Consider the following 20,081-nt stretch of genomic DNA (forward strand, 5'->3'; position numbering starts at 1 on the left):
AGAAACATCTCATTTTTTCATTGACCTAGGGCAGGCATCACCTTTCTTGGGTATCAATTGTTGCTTAGAGATTTTCTTATACTTCAAATTTAAAAGAAATTACCTTAATAAAAAGCACTGGCTGTATTCCTTTTGGACTGTGTATGCCTTCGCTGGCATTTTTCTACTTCCAAACAGTATTAAGACTTCTGCAAAACCCGGAGAGAGGGCACTTGTTTAGCTGCTAACAAGAAGCAGCTGTTTTCCATGGGAGATCAATCACCATTTTCTGTATTTCTTATTTAATAACCTGGTTTTCAACATGTGTCATGTCCTGCTGAGGGGAGGTTCAGGGGGCCTGTCATGTAACAGAACTGGACACAGCTTGAGTTTTGAAACCGCAGACCTTCAACTGAAAAAAGGAGTCCAACATTTTCTTCTTTAATGATTTTGCTATTATGATAATAAAGGGTTTTGCAGAGACAAATAGAATGTAGATGGAACTCTATTGGATAGAAATTTTGTATATGTGGGGATAGGGCAGACCTCAGGAAAATTCCTAAGTTCTCTGTGTTACTTCAAGCTTATTTGTTGTTGTTACTTCTATGTTCTCCTCAGGATAATACTTTCACCTTTATCAACACGTGCCAGAACCCCAGTGGTCTCCACCTTATCAAAAGCAGAATAGGGAAGGATATGCTATCACTGATTTAATTCCTAGTATTACTAGGGGTAAACTCTCCCAGAGAATTCTATTTAATTTTTATCAGCTTGTCTTTGGTTAAAGGGATTTCAGACATTCTGAAGTAGGAGAGAATTTGGATGAATCCTCCTGAAACCCCCTTAATAATAAGGAAAATAATAAAAATAATAGTAGAAGGGAACATTTGTTGACTTTACACTAGGTACCAGGCGGTATGCTATTGACTACTTTTATCCTTAAGACATACCCATGGGTTAGGCCCTATTACAAAGCTGCGTTTTTACAGATGATACAATCTCAGTGGCCTTAAGTTACCAGCAGCCTCAGCATCACCTGGGAAGTTTTTAGAAGTGCATATCCTCAGCCCCCCACCCCCAGACCTAAAGAACCAGAAACTGAGGAGTTAAAACAGCAATCCGCTTTAGCAAATTCTCCGGGTAAGTTGGATGTCCTAAAGCTTGAGAACCACTGGCCTAAACCTGTGCCTTTCCAATGGAACTTCTCACAGGGGTCTTTTTTGCTTTGTGCTGAATAGCAGGGGGCTGTGCCATGTTCCGATCTGTGTCCTAGTGCCAACAAATGTGCCTGCATCATGAGAGGTGTTCAGTCAATACACACTTTATAGTTGTGGGTCAATCTGTAATGATTCATCCTAGGTAGCTCTGAGGATGACAAGATGATTTGATAATTCACAAGCCCACTTTATCTAGATGTATTTTCTCTTCTTACAGGTAGAAAGAACTGTAATTCCTTCCAAGCAAACATCAGGCTACTGAGACACCAGGGTCAGTGTGTAATGATGGGGTTTTCACTTGTAAATTGGAGCATTCTTCTGAAGACCTCGAGGCCTGAGCAGTGCACTTGATTCACTGTGTTTGTATTTTGACAGAGTGGGGGTCAGGAGTGTAGGGGAGAGGGCTTCTACTATATTCTTTGTATTCAGGGAGTCACAAACAAGCAGAAAAGTTGTGAATACACAAAGCAGATAAACATTAAAGCTTAAAATACAAATTTAAAGCGATAAGAGAATCCAAATTATAAAGCAGATCATAATTTTTAATAAAAAAATCTATGCAGGTAGTCATTAAAGTTGTAGACTGTGGTGTTGTGTCCAGAGCACTAGAATAGGGGGCTTCATTTTGTCTGTAAAATGCCCTACCTACCTCATCATTTTATTAGGAGGATCAAGAAGCATAACACACAGACCATTGTACTGTAACATGTGTTCCTAAAAACATTCACAGCCCTAAAAATAATGCAGCTTTAAAAATAAGAAGGGCACGGCACTAAAAACAAATGCAACTTTATAACCTGAGCTCTATCTAAAACAACCAAAATTTTAAAAATATTACTGTGGTTTAAAAGACCACTTAAATTCCTAAAAAGGAAATCCTGCAATAAATATAGGATGTTACCTTAGAGAGAGAGTAGACAGATAAAAGGGGAGTACAGAAGTGCTAAAGCTTTTGATTTATGAGGACAGATCAAAATACACCATGTGCATGGGTAAGTGCTTCCAAGAGCAAGCAGGTGGCCAACCAAAGTTAAGAGGAAGAATATAGAATGAATGGGTATTGCTTATAGCACCATAATCCACCACCACCCTTTCTGTATTTCAGTTGTGTAGTGTGTATTTCACTCCTGGTACTTGCTGGGACAAAACAGTAACATGCTGTAAAAAATTCAAATCTGAACCAGTGCATTAAATTGATCTAATTCCATTATATACCTATATCTTATCAGCTAATTCTCCTTCTGAGAACACTTGTAACTAAACAGGCTGTGTTTAAAAGTATTGTAAAGCACAGTATACAAGTAGCTAGTTTCATTGGCATTATTTTGTTTATAAAGAAAGGCCCAACATAACCAAAATCATCTGTGCAATCAAGGCATCTATGAATTTTTCATTAAATCTTTTACAGCATGCAAATGGTAGGGTGCTGAACGACTTAAGGAATATTAGCCAAATGAACTATTTGTAGTCTTTGAATTCTATTCTGCGTGATTGGGATGTATCTGTGGATAAAGCAATCAGTTAATATACCACTGCTTATAAAAATTTTATAGTGATACCAAGATAATCTTGATATCTCTAGGAATTAGGCATTTTGAATAACCAAGCTTTCTAGAGGTATTTTTATGTTTATTCACAAAATCTTTTTAATTTGATGGAAAGTTTTCTAAATTAAAATTAGAGAACGTGAAAATAATACAGTAACAACAGTAATGACAGGAATGCCTTTCTTGTTGCCATGGCCTCACAAGTCAAGAAAGTAAGAAAGGGCTTCTCCACCCATTCCTTCATCTTGTCTGCTTTCCCCCACCTTCAGGGAGGCACCCCCATCCCTGGGTTTGGGCCCGTTCGCCTCATAGAGTGGTTGCCATGCTGCGGGTTTTGAAAGCCTACACACCTGAAGAGAACGTTACTGGACTCTAGAATGTGGAGAGAATTCAAGGCGATATAAAAAAAAAAAGGGGGAAGAGGCAGAAGCAACCTGAGGAAGAAGTGGAGAGAAATTGCTGGTCACTTGGGGAGGAGATGGGTACATCAGTGTCTCCCATTGGGAACAGAGTCAGGCCCCATGGCTGCAGAATGCCGGGGACTTGACAGAGCCACCAGAAAGTGGCTTCTTAGTGTGGAGTCTCCCAGTACTGGCGAAAGGGCCCGTCCCATTCCCAAGCCTGGCACAAGGGTGAGGGAGAAATGCTGCCTGTAGAAGGCCCTGGAGAACCCTGCATGGGGGTGACTGTTGTGGACCAAAGAGCAGGACCATTTCCTGGCACTTGTGTCACCCTGAGGAAGATGAGCCTCTGTCCCCAACCCAAGGACCCGGAGAGAATTTCCTGTCTGATGGAGATCAGTGCAAATTATACTTGGTTTAGCAAAGAAAGTATTAATAAAACTGACATGCGTTATCTCTCGTGGTGTGTGATATAGTGAATATCTAACATGAACATAAAACACCCCTCCTTGGCTTCTTAAGCAGTGCATGAAATAATTTAACTTTTCCTATCCATGAACCTTACATATATGCACGTGTATTTACCTTTACAAAACAATGTAACATGACCCTCTGCTTTTTGGAAGTATTGAATTAGCTTTTTATGGTTATTTCACCTCTTCTTCAGTTTTAATAAATGTCTCCTGATTTCTGATCAGTTCCTCTTTTTAGCTCTGGACTTACTTTTAGACAACAAAGCTCATTAAAAATATAAATAATACATTGGAATATTAAGGAGTAATTTTGAAAATATACTTACAACATGAGAAAATGATTCTGATACACTATTCAGTGAAAAAAATCTGAGTACAGATTTGTACAGCATGATTTGAAATCTACATTGGAAAGAAAATATAGCAGATATAACTAGAGCCTCAAAAGGATTGAAATGGACTTGAGAAACTCTAATTAGCTAGTGATGGGGTTTTGCCAGGTTGAAGACCAGATGATTGGCATGAGATGGGAGAACTTTGCCTAGAAGCAAAAAAAGGGGAGGGGGTGGCAGAAAGAGCGTTTTCTGCAAGGATGCCTTGAAGAGAGATCCAAGGAAATGGAAGGATAACTTGGAGTTCACCCTAAGGGTCACTACCTGATAGATAGATGTATGTTCACAGAGATTGAAAAATAAATAAAGCAGAAATTAGACATGGATGTAGCTAGAGATATAGGAGCTGAGAAAGAAATTCATAAAGATAGAAATACAGATCAGATATGTGAGGCTAGAAATAAACACACTAAAATGTTAACACACTCTCTCCCAATAGTGGTTTTATGAGATGTTTAATTTCCTTTTTAAAAATTCTTTTGTGTAATACCTACCTTGTTGATGACGGTAATATGTTACTTTTAGAATCCTAAAAATATTTTTTAAAGTTTATGCATGAGATAAGTGTGGGGTAGGAAAAAAGTCTTTCTCTACCCTTTTAGGTTCTTCTGGCTGGTCTAAAAATTAAACTGCCATGAGAAAAATTAACAGGAAAAAATCAAATTTAATTACGTACGTACGGGGGGTTCCTTAAGAATATGAGGCCCAAGGACAAGTTAGGCAATTGAGGCTTGTATGCCATCTGAGAGAAGGAGAAGGAGGTAGGGGTTGGAGACTTCAAAGGGGAGGAAGGCAATTGACATGGAGACGGGAAAAGCAAATGTTTGCTAAAAAATGTTTGCTGGGCCGTGCAGAGACGATGGGACACAGAATGGACTTTGGTCTCCAGGCCCTGCAGACTTCCCCCTACCACACCTAGCCCATATTTTTTTGTAGATATCTCTGGTAACAGTGCTTTTTCTGTACCAGGCACTTTACCTAAGTTATTTTAGGCAGTTAAGAAGGAGGTAAAGATAAAGACTTCCTGAGCCTCTTGTTACTTAAAAAAGATCATCCCCAAATAATTCTCAAGCCAAAGAGACACGTTTTAGGGTGACAAGTTTTGTTCCCCTACATAAGCTTGAGTAAGCATAGAGTAAGGCCCCATTTCCTTAGATGAAGAAGACAGTGTAAGCTCTAGGTTTTAAAATTCTAACTTGCTACTTTTCTTGATGAAGAGAAGGTTCTACTGTGTCACACTCTACAGGAATATTAGTGCTGGCTGATACACAATGACATATGTATTAAACGAATTTTAGGCTATAAAACTTTTAGGTGTACCAGGCTGTTGATATTTTGCCTTTTATTATAAAAAATACACATATGTATAGAGGTTGCTTAGGGGTAAAAGATAGTAAATAACCTCTGGACAGTAATTTCTCATGAGTCATTTCTTTAGATTTTATCCTGGAATCCAACCATTAATCTTGGTCTCCTTCACTTCTTTATTGTCTCATTGACCTCATTGACATAGTTCAAAAGAGTAAGTAAATTTCAGAATGAGTAGTACCAACAACATCAGAAAGAGAATCTTAGTAAGCTAGAAACCATCCAAGAATTTATCAACTGGAGTTGTCTGTGTCTTTCATTTTATGGGAGAAATAGGAATAGAGGAGAAGGAAAGGGAATTAACCCTTTCTGCTGTTCCTTAACATTTCAGAAAATGAATATATAAAAAGACTCCATATCTCCATCCCTTAGGGGTGTTGTCAGGGTTTTTAGTAAAGTGTTCTAAGAGGATAGATGAGATCATCTTCTCTTATCTTGGATGAGATGCTGATGAGAATGCTAAACTATATTCACTGTATTGCAAACTAACTTGCTTCTCCCTTTCTGTGTTTAGAAATGTTTTTAAGACCAGTTGCTACCTTACTCCTTTTATTCCCCATATTAATTAAAAATAATTATGTTAAGGTCTTGAACATTGTGAGTTTGGTATGAAGGAGTAAACAATAGCTTTTTAATATTCAAGTTGCTCCTAATAGAAAAAGCTTTCAAAAATTGATAATAGAAAGATTCAGCATATTCCTTTTGAGCTGACATTTTGATAATGTATGATTTAAGTTGGACAGATGTGCATTAAATTTCTGTGAAAATATTCATGAGAATATTTGACATACATTGTGATGTAAGAATATTTAAAAGTAATCTAAACTATTTTTCTGGGCTCAAAATATGTTTCTGAATAATTAAATTTGTCAAGCCCTGTTATTAGATTTTTAATAAAGGAAAGAAAATGGCACCAAATATTAAAATTTGCTTTCATATAATATATTTAAAATAAATCTTTAATATTCTAACTATATAAATTTTGTACTTGTACCAAATGTTATTACTTTTATTGCAAGGATTTTTTGAGAGAATTACTTTTATTTTAAGGATTTTTTGAGAGAACCTTGAATGTATTGTGTTCAGAGTTGATTACAATTATAGTTCAACTTTTATAATGGGAGATTTATGTAAAACACTTATCAGACATTTGCAGTAAGTCAAAATACTGTAATGGCAATTCCAATAAGGAAAAAAATATAGTCCTTTTCTCCTTGGAACATAAATTAATAACTAGAAATTGAGAAAACGTATCTTTCCCTTATATGGCTTTCCAATCAGTTTAAACAATTACATCTTTAGTTAAAAGTGCATTCACAGCTCATAATTTTTTTGGATTTCCCCTTCAAGAAAAGCCTTTTCTTAGGGAAGTTTTGACAGCTTACATTTTAAGTTTCTTGATGTTGAGGGCTGAGTGTTAATATTTTGTGTCTTCCACATAACCTCACACAGTGTGATTACTAGTAATTATCTCTTTCTTGATTCATTTAACCAGAAATTTATCTGCCATTATTATTTCCAAAAATGAATTTTAAAATAAAGTCTACAGTTTGGAGTGTTTCTTAACTATGTCTATTAAAAATAATTTTTTCTAGATGTTGTTTTATGTATCTCTTGGTTAAGAATTTGTCCCTCTTTTGCTGTGTTTTACCTTCTTCAGTTATAACACCTATGGTTATCTAGCTTTCTAAATGCAGGCTTCCACCACTGATGACCTTGGCACTTACTTTCAAGTATCAGTAATTTTACTTACATTTAATAGTGATAAACATCTAGTCCTTATTACACTTTTATCTCTCTTTATTATAAACATACTTTGCTTTCACCTCATGACAGCAAATTCAGCAAATTCAATAATTTCCCCCCAAAGATTCCTTCTCAAAAATTAATAATGAAATGTTGTTTCACAAAAATATGTTACAAGTTCAGAAATATGTTAAATAGTCACAAAAATATGAAGATAAAAATTATTTCCAACATTCACATTTCACCATATTTTTGAAATGTTTTTTCTGGTGAATTATTTTGTTTCAAATTTGATTTCTTGCCTGATTTTTAAGTAAACTGTCACAAGGTAGGTTCCCAGGAAGCAGATTCTGAGATGGAGATTAATGTGCATGAATTTTATTAGAAGGTACCCTAAGGATCACAAAGTGTGGAAAGCAAGGAAGGGAACAGGATTTGGCAGAAAGAAGAAAGTGATGTGTGATGCAGTCACACAAAAAATTCAGCGGAACTCATGGGAAGTTCTGAAACTAGGATGGCCCTTCAGAATTGTGCTGACTGGGGGCCAAGGCCTGGGTTTTATACTCTGCACGCACCAGTCTTTGGATTTGGGCTGCCCCCAAAAGGGGACATATCCTTGGATAAAGAGGCTGTCTTCAGTAGAGGTAGTTCCTGAAGAGGGATGGCAGCTGAAGGCTGTGTTCTGGCAGCACTCCTGGCACCTAGTGTGTAAGTCCTCCATTCCTAAAGGGGGCTCTGGGTGGCATATCGTAGCATCCAATACACTAGTCTACCACAAGCAGAGCTGGACATGTTCACTGCATCTACATCAAGCTGTTTTGAGCTGAGCCGCTCTCACAGCCCTGGCACACGAAATCACTGAGCAGATGCTTCTTTCTTCTCCTACCTCTTCACTTCCCTGACACTTTACCTTTCTTTGCATATTTAGAAGACCAACCAGTGATGTGCTTTGTTTTCTCAGCTTTTGTGTATTAAAAATCAACACGAAGACTGCAGATAGATTTAACTGAGAAGGAGTCTGTTATATTGTTCTCTATGTGTAGTTCCTCTAAAAGTGTTTGGTAGATCTTAATATAGTCTCTTTTGACCTTGTTTAATTTGAATGGACACTTTTAATTAGAGCCTGCAAAATTTCTAAATGTGCCATATGGTTTGCATAAAAGATTAAGAATAGAAAGAAGGGTAATTATTGTCTGTGGAATAGCTAAAAGAATATTCAACTAGCCAACTATCAAATGTGATTCAGATGTAAAAGACAAACTGAAGGAACAGTGATCGGTTTTGAATTACATATGATAATTCTTTTCTGGCCTTTATATTTTCTATAGAATTTGTGGGTAAGACCTTAATACAAGTAGTGAATAGACACCCCCTAAAAACTTATGTGTTGTATAGTGATCAGATGTAACTTACTTCTATCATGTGTTTGTAGCAGTTACTTACGAATACATTAAACCTTGAAAGGAGCATTTGCTCTCAGATTATATCAAAATTCTGAAAAATCTTAAATGTGGATTAAATATTGATGCTCTTTCCTTAAGTTCAGATTTTGAAATGTGGGAAATAGGCCTTGCCTGTGAACCATCTTAAGTTACTGAGGATGTTTAAAGAAACCCTAGACAAGGTTTAGTTGTAGCTATGATATTAGATATAGAATATGTAATATATTCACTCTCTGATAAATAGAGATTGGCAGCCAGGTGCCACTGGTGATTTCAGTTACCAGTTTTGGAGACATAATGCATGTAATTTTTAAAATATAGAAGTGATTCATTCTGATTATAATATGTATAAATAAAAAAGGGAAAGTGCAATTCTCTCTTTAGTAACCCTTTCTACCCTTTGTGCTTTCCTTTCTCTTTAGGTAGACTTAATCACTGGTGTCAGTTCTGTGTGCATCCTTAGTGGTCTTCTTCTAAGCATTATATGCATCTGCATGAATATATCTGTGTATATATTCATAAATCCTAAATATTTGCATAAATGCATATGCATATATATGCATGTACACATATGTATATGTATACATTCATATAGTGCCATATATACTGTTCAGGAACTTTCTCTCTCTCCCACTCCTCTCTCTTATTTAGCATTATGACATCGACGTATTTTCACGCCAGCCCATTTAAATAGAACTTTTTATTTTAAAATTGTTGCATAGTAAGTATTCTATAGGGTGGATTTACCAGTTTTACTTAACCAGTTTAAAGCATGTAGATAAGTGTTCTTTGAAGCTATCTTTATTTGATTTATTACAGTGAATTTATTTTATTAAATAGATGGATAATTTTTATTTCCTTCTAAGATCAAAGTAATATATTTTTCTCCATTTTTGATGCTTAAATTTTGCAAAACGTAAAATATTACATTGTTATTTATATATTTCTTAAGACTAGGATATTAATTATAAAATAAACATTTTATGTTTTCAAAAATACTTTTAAGTCCTTCTTTTTCATTATGTTTCGTTTCTCTGAAGCAGCCTCTTCTGTGCTTTTCCTTTTTTCTGAGAATGTAATTTCCTCTATGACATTGTGTAATATGTAATAACAAATGCCAGGTTCTTCAAAAATAGGCGCAATCCTATAAATTAAAATCTACCTCCAAATAAAGTTTGTATTTGGGGTTAAACTTCGCATTTTTGAGACATGCATTATAAAAACCTGACCTACTGGAGCACATTCTTCCAATTTCTAATCAATGTCCATTCAACCAGAGCAATAACTGCTTCATAAGCTAAATTAGAGTGCCTTCTTAACAGCTGATAATTCTTGGTACAGCCTCTTGAGCATCAAGTGCGAATTTCAAGGGAATCCGTCCCTAGACAAATTCAGCCTTATCAGCCTGAATCCAGACAGCTTGTGCTTCCCTTTGAATGCAACTAGCCTGTATTTTTCCATCTCTTTCATTTGTGCTGCCTTTGTGAATCCACAAAATCATGTTCAGAACACTAGTGGGAGAAAGAGCATAGGGGCCAGAACGCATGCTTTCTTTACTAAAGCACTTCAGCCCCAACATGTTTGTCTTGCTTGTTCAGTTCTCAGTGAGAACCTCATCTATGTCTTGTTTGCCTGCAGTCAGAAACTCTTAAATGATAAACCTGGAAATGTATTTTCCTTACACTGTCACGTCAGGCGCTAACAGAGTTCTCCCTTTTAAAATCATATCCACTCTCTAAAATGAATGACTTAAATCTAAGTCCATACTGTGACATTTGTTGGAATATTTCTGACATTGTCAACTGTATCCTTGGCATCTGTGACTCTTTTGGATTGAAGATATGTCTCTTGATAAATAAGTTGTCCTATTAGAGTTCTTTTATGTTAAGCAAGGTATCTTTTTTCAGTGTGAGTACTTTTGTTTATATTCATGTATAGTATCATTAATTTATTAATAAATCTCTCTTAGGCTATCTACTACGCCCAAGATATTACACTAAGTACTAGGGGTCATTTATTTTAGACCATATAAAAGTAGTTATAGGCAGCATGGTATGAAGGAGAAAGAACACTAGATGCAGCATCAGAGACTATGGGTTTGAATCCTCGCTTTGACATTTAAATGCTGTCAGATTTGGGCCAAAGTACTTAACCTGTAATTTTTGGATGTGAGAGCAGAAGTACAGTTCTGCCAATGCATCTAATTTACATGACTAAACTGAACATTTCATGTCTCAGTCAAAAGTATCTGCATTTGAATTACCTCATTGATTTTGAGATTCCTGAGGGACTTCTTAAATAAAAGACTATAGGCACTGAAGAAATCTCTTGTAGGAAAAAGACAACATTAATCCCAATGGAGAATTCCAGTCTCTACTCTGAAAAACATGCATTACTTGTAGGCCCAGAAAATGAAATATATTCCAACTTCTGCTATGTTCAGATCTTTACTGGGCATTCTGTTAAACTTCCATTTGGTGAGTGATAGGATGGAGAGGAGAAAATACCCAGGACTGGGAAGAAGTAGTCAAGAAAGTGAGAGAGAATCACTGAAGTGCCAGGACAGCAAATCTAAGGTAAGAGAGAGAACTGAGCAGGGAGCTGGTCAGTGCTTTCCACATCTACAGAAAGGTCCAAAGTACTAGGTCCACAACTACTAGGCAATCTCAGGTAACCTTTGATCAGGCGGTTTTAGCAGTATGATGAGTGAGATGGCCTAACTGCCAGAGGAGGTCAACGGAGCAGGGACAGTAATAGTTGGGCCACTGGCTTTTGGAGTTGGAGGAGTAGCAAAATGGTAAAGAGAGGGGTTGGAAAATGGAAGACACAGGGAAAAATAACCAATGACAAGGGAGAGAGGAAGAGTTAAGCTCAAGGATATAACTGATGTTAGGAAGCCTGAAGGGTGGAAATGGAATCAGATTGAGGGCATCATGTAGAAAAACTGACTTTAGAACCCATAAACAGAAGAGGAAGAGAAGTGGAAATAGGAGGCATTTTGTCATAGAAAGAGGGAAGTCAAAGGGGTTCTCATCACTAGCTCAGGGTTCACAATAAGATCAGAGGGGAACAGCTCTTAGAACCTGAGAAATGTGTGCAGGGTGACCTACGTAAGTCCCAGGGTCCACTGCAAAAATGAAAATGTGTAGCTGTTGTTCAAAAAGTAAGGAAAAAGTGTTATTATAGGTACTAAAATACAAGGCTTTTATTTTTTAAAATAATCTCTCATCCTATCAGGGTGTTTATTGCTACCATGCTCCTTGGCATGGGGGTACTTGGTGAAGTGCAGATACTCACACAGGCCCCGTTGTCCTGCCTTGCAACTAAGCATGTGTGTGCCTGAGAACCCACACAGTGCCCTGGTTGGGGGCCAGAAAGCCAATCTCTCCTGCCTACCAGCTTACAGCCTTACCCAATGTGGATTGGCAAAGCCCAAGGGTTCTCTGTGCTTGGACATGCTCAGTACTGGATCAGGGGTGAGTGGGAGGCTCAGCCCTGCAAAATCATCCTCCAGGTGTGCTCTGTGGCTGCCAGCCTGGAGTGTGGCCAGCTGCTGCTAAATCTTGCCAAGATGTCATGGAGAATGTTCACCAAACCCTAACCCTCTCCCAACCCATGGTCAGGTCCTCACTGAGGGGTGTGGGCAACAGAGAGCAGCAATGGTCACTGGGTACAGGTGGGGAAGGGCAGCCTGGAGGAACCGTTTCAGAGAGAAGGGGAGTTGGTAGGAGATGAAAAGATGTGTGAGTTGAGGTTCCAAGTCCTTGGATCATGCCCTATGGTCCCACCCGACTTCACCTACAAAACACAAAGCCCAAGTTAAAGTATTAGATATTTCAAAATGGTGAACATAGAACGTTAAACTCTAAACACTGGGCCCTTCTGAGCCCAATGCCCTTTGCCACTGTAAGTGTCACACGCCCTTGAAGCTGCCTCTGAGTGTGTGTGTGTGTGTGTCATATAAAAAGCTTAGAATATCCACTGTAGAATTCAATAGGGCATCAGCATGAGCAGAATTGTTTGTGAGAGTTCCTCAGTAATGCTAACTTTGGTTGCTGTCTTTGGTGGAAAAGTAGAGTAAGTAGATGGTAGAGCCATATTAGGATCTTCATGGACCCCAAGGCGTTTTTGCCTTCATGGACCCTTTCAGTCACAGCAAATTTTTAATGTATATTTTATGATTGCAATGATATAAAAATTCTATATTAAAATATTTTCTTCAACCTAAAAAGTTATAGTATTAAAACATTTATGTGGGCCTCTAAAAGTATTGTGGGTCCCAGGCACTGTGCCTAACGGATAAGTTGACCCCTGGTGGATGGTAATTGTCATTCAGAACTGGCACACGCATATGGGATGGGATCAGGCAAAGGATTCCGGAGAGCCAGTGAGGACAGCTTGAGATCCTGGCTGGGTGGAGAGACGGACAAGAAGTCCCTAGCGAATGAGGAATTTTTAGATGAGGGTCTGGAGCCACAGCAAAAGGAGAGGGAAGTAGTCAAGAGGAATGGATTAATAAACAAATGAAAGTCTGGAGTCCAAGTGGGAAATAGTCTAGGTCCTATGGTGTTGAAACTTTCAAAAAATGAAAAGGTTCAGAGCTTTGGTCTAGATAAAGGCCAGTCATGGGCCACGTAAGTGTTTATTTTTATGTTTAATTTTACTCATTGTATACACACAAAATGAGTTTTCTCAGGGGGAAAAAACCTTTGTAGATGACTCTTAAATTTTAAAAAGGAAGATACCTAAATTTTACTCTCCCAGTTGCAGTTTATTTGGCTATGATTAAAGAAAGAAATGAGAAGAGGCAATATTGTTTTGTTCCAGTTGGGGCTTTTAAATATAATCAGTGCACCAGTTTTTGTGAACAGGAACTTCAGGGTTTAAATTCAGCACATTTCTACTTAATTTACAAGTGCTAATGTTTCTCAGATAATTTTAAGAAATGTAATATCAGATTAGAGATGAGCTATTTTATAATAATGGAAGTCGCATTTAACTACAGGTTAAGTGACTACATTAAAAGGGAATACAATTATTTTAATGGATTTCTAATTAAATGCTTAAATCCCGGATTGACTAGAGGTGCACTTTAATTTCAATTGATCTTTCTTGGAAATTTGGTTGAAAGCTGTTGGCAAAGAGGAAAAAAACTAAAAAAAAAAAAAAAAAGATTTCATCTTTAGTGTGTAATACTTTATGATAAATTGTACCTGTTTTGGTAAACATCAGACAAAGAAAGCTACAAAGAAAGTACAGGAGAATGTAACTTAATAATGGGTGAAAAACATAAACATATTTTTCCAAAAAGGAAGTATAACTTATAAACAAACGTAAAATGTTTATTCTCAAGAGCAAATAAAAGAAAGGTGCCAATGTTACTAAATAAGTAAAGTAGCAAAATGTTGCATTGTTTTATTTGTACGATTGTGTTTACAATATTTTTTTTTATGTTTTAAAATAACTTTCTCTGATGGAAAAAATACATAATTCATTTTTTTCCTTCCAAGTGTTTTGTATGTGGTAATGTTACATAAATACAAAAGGACAAGGGGGAGGAGAAGAAATAGGAGGAGGAAGAAGTCATAAAAAAGATAAAACAGTGGGCTCTCTGCAGATGTGTAATCAGAGTATGAATAGCCATTTGTTAAAAATGTTGAAGGGACTCCTGCCGTGTGTAGGAGTTGGGAATAGTTTATCTTTTAAAGCCCTTTTGAATCCTACAATTGGATAAATAAGTTATTCCTAGCATTTTAATACAGAAGTTTACTAGAAAAGAAATAAAGGTGACCTTAGAAGTGGCACACAATTTAACTACCTTCACAAAAGTATAAAGCAAACTCAAGCTTTTGTAATGTAAAGAGTAACTCAAGCATCATATAGAAAAAGCAGTGCTTCTTTCCTAATATGAACAAGAGTCCGTGGTGAGATTCTGTTTCATCTGGGTCACATGCCCTTCCTTGATCTAACCGTGTGGTTAGGGAGACAGAATTCTCAGGGTGTCCCAGCTGGGGTCCTGAGCCCACCCTATAGTTTGATGGTGGTCATGGGACAGACGGGTGCCAACAGTCCTCACTCTGCCCCAGCCCACAAGAAAGGAGCTCTGTAATCACGGAAAAGAGAAGAGAAAAAAGTTTTGTTCAGATAAAATCCTTACTAGAACCCCCTAAAGTCATAATATCAATTCATCACATACATTTTTTATCAGACTCCCATTCATGGTATGAATTGTGAGGTTTCTGGATGTATAAAATGGCCAGTTCCCTTTAGCTAGTTTGATAGTTGAGGCTGAGGTGTAGAGAGGCAGTCAACTAAAAGGGGTAGGGTTAATCAGAGGTAATAGAAAAGAGAGGCTGGTTTCTGAGCTCTGTTTCTGAGTCTTAATTCCTAGCTTCTGAATCCTCTTCTCACTCCATCAGCTGCCCCATGACCTAGAGCTGTCCAAGGCCCCAAAGCAGCCACTCTCCTAGTTTCTCTGCTGGCTGTCCCAGCTTGTGTGTCTCTCCTTCTCACTACCATTAAGGGATCTTACTCTTTCCTTGAATCTGATATGTGGGGACAAAGCTAATCAAAATCCACCCTGAGAGGAGAACACCACCCTCACATTCACTTTCCCAAGAGAGTTTTCCCATTCACTCATACAATCACTGGGCAAGAAAAGGCTCCCCGTCTATCATCTATCTCTCATCTATCTATGTATCTATCTATCTATGTATCTATGTATCTATCTATCTATCTATCTATCTATCTATCTATCTATCTATCTATCTATCTATCTATCTATCTATCATCTATCATCAGAACCCCAGTGTGTTTTCTGTCCTGTGTCCCAACACCTGGGAAAAAATGCACCTTTCAAGCAGTGACCTCTATAGTATCCAGAGCTCCAGGTGCCCCTCCCCCCTATTCAAGACCCTTAGAGTTAGGTATTCAAAGGTCTTTGAATAATTTCTAGATCAACCCAGTTATCTCAATCAAGCAGGCAGTCAGCTAACCATTATTCATTACCTGCCTCTGATTTCCAAGCCCTGCTTTTGTCCTCCCCTCTCCCATGGCCCCTCTTCTCCCTCTTTAGATGTGTCTTCATTCACCATTCATAGGAAACACTTACTAAGCAGCATCTAAATGCTAGAGTTATGTTAGACCCCGAGGAAAAGAGGAGAAGCAGAACCAGTCACTCTCCAAAAGATTAAAACCTCTCAGAGGATCATACCTTTCATTCTCCTAGGGGGTGAACCTTGAGTTTGGCTAAACGTTTCTGTTTCTCTAGCCGAATGCCTAGGGTGAATGCCTTATCCATTCCTGGAAATAATATCCTTAGCTCTCAGCCTACAGAGAGTCTGGCTCTTTCTTGAAAACTGGAAGTGGGACTTCCCTGGTGGCGCAGTGGTTGGGAATCCGCCTGCCAATGCAGGGAACACGGGTTCAATCCCTCGTCTGGGTGGATCCCACATGCCGCAGAGCAACTAAGCCCCTGTGCCACATCTACTGAGCCTGTGCTCTAGGGCCCACGTGCTGCAACTACTGAAGCCCGCGTGCCTAGAGCCCCTGCTCTGCAACAAGAGAAGCCACCACAATGAGAAGCCTATGCACTGCAACGAAGAGTAGCCCCCGCTCACCACAACTAGAGAAAGCCCACGCGCAGCAATGAAGACCCAACGCAGCCAAAAAATAAATAAATAAAATAAAATAATTAAAAAAAAAAAAAGAAAACTGGAAGAGAATGAATGTATTTGGACTGTGAGTTGAACTGGATGTAGAGAAAAGTAGCTAAGCAAAATAAACTAGATGAATTTTTGTTCAGCTCAGTTTTACTGGCTCACTCACCTTCCTTTGCCATTTGTGTGTGATATGATGAAGTACTAAGATGGTGTTGCATATCATTAAGTGTATGTCAAGTTGATGTTTGCAGTAAGCTCTGTGTACAAGCTTTGTTTTCATTGCTTGCAGCTCCCTCACATAAAGAGACTGTGATGACAATATCGTATCACAATATACCAGAGCCTCGTCACAGTGTGATCCTCAGGGATGATATTGGGTCATGTTATAGATGAAGCAGCAATATAATAGATCCACGGAAGCATGACCTTGGAAGCTCTGTTTTCAATAAGAAGAAAGAATAGGTTATTCTGGGCTTGGAAAAAATTTTAAAAATAGTCATCCCCAAAGGCTAACTTGCTGTCCACATTCTGCACTGTAGCAGAAAGGCTTTATAATTTCCAAATCGACCAGATCGTTTTTAGTCCTCATTTTATTTGATTTTCAACAGAATTGATTTTGTTGTTCATTCCCTTTTAAAAAGTCTCTCCTCCTTGGGTACCAGGATTCCACACTGTCTGCTTCTTTCCACCTTCTCCCACTCCTCTTTCTCAGTCTTTTTTGCTGAGCCTTCTTCCTCTAAATTAATCTATCCATTACTCATCTATTCATTTTTTTCAGTTTTTTTTTTTTTGGTTTTTTTTTTTTGGCCATGCCAGGTGGCATGTGAGATCTTAGTTCCCTGACCAGGGATCAAACCTGCGCCCACCACAGTGGAAGCACGGAGTCTTAACCACCGGACCTCCAGGGAAGTCCCTTTTATTTTTCACTTTTTCAACAAATATTTGTTGTGCATACTATGGGCCAGGCACTGACTTAAGCACTGGAAATACAGCGATAAGCAAAATACACACCATCTCTGCCCTCAAGGGGCTAACATGTAGTAAAATTGTTGGTTCCCTGGATTGGGTATTTTCGATGTTCTTTAAAATCTCATTGCAGGCACACAAGTATGACATCTTTTCCTTCCTCCTTCCTGAGCTAACACAAAGGATCAGCTTGTCAAATCAGGCCCAGGAAGATAAGAGATCTATCCAGTATTATGATTTGCTAATACTTTCAAGGCTACAAGCAATCAACAGGCGTAAGTGGAACAAAGAAAAAACAGGAATATCTCTGCGGCTGCTCAGGTCTTCCCACTCTGCAATGGACATGATCTCTCTAACCCAGAGTAACAGATGCTCATGTGTGTGATTTCTCTTCTGTATATAACAAGGACTGTGCAGGGTCTCAGATTCTACCCTACTTTTACCTTAACCAGTTAGCCTGTAACTGTTTCATAGATGCTGACAGAAGACATGAGACTCCTGGGTTAGAAACAAAGGACTTTATTACTCTGGGCAAAAGCAGTAGCCAGAGCTTCATTTGTTTGTGTCAATTCCCCATGTACCCCCAAATCCCATAGCAGTGACACAAAGGGCTCATTATAGATGCCTACATATCAGTTGGTTGCATTACACAAGGGGAACACTGAGCTTGGGGAATCCACCACTTTTAGAGTTAGTGGAAACAAGCCTGTTTGTTTTCTCAGTGGAGATGTTAGCTCATCTCTCTGTGCAAACCCAGCCCTGAAAAATAGCTTGGGTAAAGAGTGATCAGACATCACTGTATGTAAGGATGCTCAGGGTCCAGTGTAGATTGCTACTCCCAGCATATACTTTCTCTTGGAATGCACTAATACGGTTTGAGATTATCAATAATTTGAGAATTCCCTCTCTTATATCTTTAAGTCAACCTTCTCTATTGGTCCCTTCCCATCAATATTTAAACTAATGCAAATCTGGTCCACCTTAAAAACTCTCTCCCTCTACCACACTCTCCTGTCCAATTACAACCTTTTCTTAATAGTCAAACTTATTACAATATGTGTCCTAACTTTCTGTCTCCCTTTCTTTGTCTCCAGTTTCTTCTTCAACCCCCCACACTACATCTGGGATCAATTTGATACTCTACTGAAACAGCCTTCTAAGTCTCAGCTTCCTCCTCTGTAGGTAGAAGTAACAGAAATATTCACTTAATAGGTCTGTTCTGAGTATGAAATGTGTTAATAAATGTGACGAGTTGAGAGCAGTGCCGGGCACATTGTCCGTGTTCAGTAATTGTTAGGTGGCAACCTCGTCCTCATCATTGTCATCAATGAAATTCTTGTTGCTAAATCCAGTGGGCACTTTTCAGTTCCTATTTGACACCCCTGTGTTGACCACTTTTTCCTTCTTGAAACTCCCCCTCCTTCAGCTTCCATGATGCCAGACTCTCTTAATTTTCCTCTTACTTCTCTGGACAGCCTTCTTGGTCAGATTTGTGTGTTCTGTCTCAGGCTGTCTTAAATGGTGATATCCCTCAGAGTCCTCTGTTAACCTCCTTTCTCTTTTTTATCTACATGCTTTCACTTAATGATATTATCCACTCCCGTGCCTGAATTACTTTCTATATGGAGATGCCAATACTCTGTACCTTTTCATTTTCTTTTTTAACAGATATTTTTAGGACATCTTCTATGTGCCAAACACTGGGATAGCTATTGTGAGTAAAACCGACAGGATTCCTGCTCTCATGCGACTTAGTCTTTAATAGGGAAAGCAGATATAAAGCAAATAATCACGCATACGACTCTACACCTATAGATGAGTTAATGGCTCCAAAGCAAAGATAGTCCTAAGAAAGTATAACACGTCAATCTGACCTAGGGTAAAGGAGAAATGCAGGGCTCCTTAAGGCAGTGGTGCTTGGGTAGACATCAACAGGATGCAAAGGAACTCACTAGGTAAAGGAGGAGAGGAGGAAATAAAAGAGAGTACAAAGTATTCAAGGAACTTAAAGAAGATCAGTTTTGCTAAAACATCGTACGGGGAAAAGAAGAGCAAGATAGAATTAGACTCTCGGGCTATGATGGCCAGGGCAGAGCAGCAGGGGCGGCGCCCAGGAGTCGGGGTAGGAGTCGTGGTGACCAGCTGCAGGCATCCTCACTGCATTCTCCTGGGGAGGAAGAAAGGGTCATTTGGAGCCGGCAATTTCCAACTTCCCAGGGGCCACTTGGAGTTCGGTGAAAGCTGGAAAGAATGTGCTCAAAGGGAAACCTGGGAAGAAGCAGCTCTTCACCTGAAAAATGTTCGCTTGGCCTCGGTTGTGAATTCTTTCGTTGAGGAAGAGAATTACCATTATGTCACTATTTTAATGAAAGGAGAGGCGGACGTGACTCATGGTTCAGAACCAAAGAATGTAGAGCCTGAGAAAAATGAAAGTTGGGAGTGGATTCCTTGGGAAGAATTTCCTCCCCTGGACCAGCTTTTCTGGGCACTATGTTGTTTAAAGGAACAAGGCTACGATCCATTTAAAGAAGATTTGGATCATCTGGGAGGATATAAAGGAAATCACCTACAGGTGAACAAGGAGACGCCCTGATTTTTTTTTTTTTTTTAATGGGTTAGCCAAAAAGTTCATTCGGTTTTCCCGTCAGATGGCTCTAGTAGCGCTTAGTTGTCTTTAACTTCATTCGAAACAATTTTGTTAGATTGTATTGTGACAGCTGTCATATCAGTGTGCATTTAAAAAAACACTTATCAAAACTGGTGAATTTTTGTGTAACCATTTCAATATTGAAGATGGAAGAAAAAAGCAACATTTTTGGCATATTATGCTTGATTATTTCAAGAAAGGTAAAAATGCAACTGAAACGCAAAAAAAGATGTGTGCAGTGT

At 38.5% G+C, this 20,081-nt stretch overlaps 1 protein-coding gene and 1 pseudogene across 1 annotated transcript in view; both read left to right on the plus strand.

Annotated features, from left to right (window-relative positions):
- The window catches only part of LOC137765868 (EGF-like and EMI domain-containing protein 1), a 503,956-nt gene that overhangs the window by 410,285 nt on the left and 73,590 nt on the right, over window positions 1-20,081 (plus strand).
- On the plus strand, window positions 19,270-19,785 carry LOC137766819 (nucleotide triphosphate diphosphatase NUDT15 pseudogene; annotated as a pseudogene).

The sequence above is a fragment of the Eschrichtius robustus genome, chromosome 6, assembly GCF_028021215.1.
Source record: "Eschrichtius robustus isolate mEscRob2 chromosome 6, mEscRob2.pri, whole genome shotgun sequence".
NCBI lineage: Eukaryota > Metazoa > Chordata > Mammalia > Artiodactyla > Eschrichtiidae > Eschrichtius > Eschrichtius robustus.